Source organism: Tenrec ecaudatus, chromosome 6, assembly GCF_050624435.1.
Source record: "Tenrec ecaudatus isolate mTenEca1 chromosome 6, mTenEca1.hap1, whole genome shotgun sequence".
NCBI lineage: Eukaryota > Metazoa > Chordata > Mammalia > Afrosoricida > Tenrecidae > Tenrec > Tenrec ecaudatus.
This window is the reverse complement of record NC_134535.1, coordinates 61,795,914-61,796,696: the sequence shown is the minus strand read 5'-3', so window position 1 is coordinate 61,796,696 and position 783 is coordinate 61,795,914. Positions and strand designations below refer to the sequence as shown.

Genomic DNA, 783 nt, shown 5'->3' with positions numbered 1-783 from the left:
CTGTCTTTAGGTTCTGTAATTCACTGTATCATCTTTTGGAATTCGTGAAACATCAAGAAAATGGTTCACATGGTTGTGAAGGCTAGCAACTCCCCAAATCCATGGGTTAAGTATTGAGCTAAAGGCTTCCCCTGACTTACATGGTTATAAGATCTAAACCTAGGCAGTGAGTCAGATGACAGGTTGCTGGCTCAAGTTCCAAGTACCAGCACTCAGGTGATGACAAACCAGAGTCAGGATCCAGAGCTGGAGAATTAACTTTGCCAGAGCATACATATATATTAGATATAGAATGCTTCATTACTCTTCATGTCTTCTTTGCCTAGGGGCCATGCTAATTCTCTCTGTGTCATTCCCATTTTAGTATATGTGCTGCTAAAGTGAACACTATATTGTATATAGACCATACTCTCAAGGAAATGCCCTTCCTTGAGCAAGATATTGCAAGGATGTGACTTTAATAAGAGTGGTAAAGGTAACTAGAGTGGTGACTTAAGGAGCCTCTCTAGTAAGGGAGCGACTAAATATACATGCTGTCGTATTAATATATGGACAACTCACTCCCATTGGGACCATAATCACATGCATAGAGGCTACGATTTTTAACACATCACAAAATGGAGTAGAGGTGCATAAGATCAGAAATTGAAATACTGGAGGATAATAACATCAGTATCTAACTGACAAACAACTGAAAATCATGTGTCGCTGAAGATGACACATAACACTAATAGTCACAGGGGCCGTATACCTTATTTGCATAGACCCACACAATCACTCTGT

At 39.8% G+C, this 783-nt stretch overlaps 1 non-coding gene across 1 annotated transcript; it reads right to left on the bottom strand.

Moving 5' to 3' along the window:
• Nucleotides 1-281: 281 nt before the first annotated feature.
• Nucleotides 282-388, bottom strand: LOC142452071 (U6 spliceosomal RNA). Its single transcript, XR_012785134.1, has one exon. It is a non-coding gene; the product is annotated as a U6 spliceosomal RNA (small nuclear RNA).
• Between the last annotated feature and the right edge of the window lie 395 nt (nt 389-783).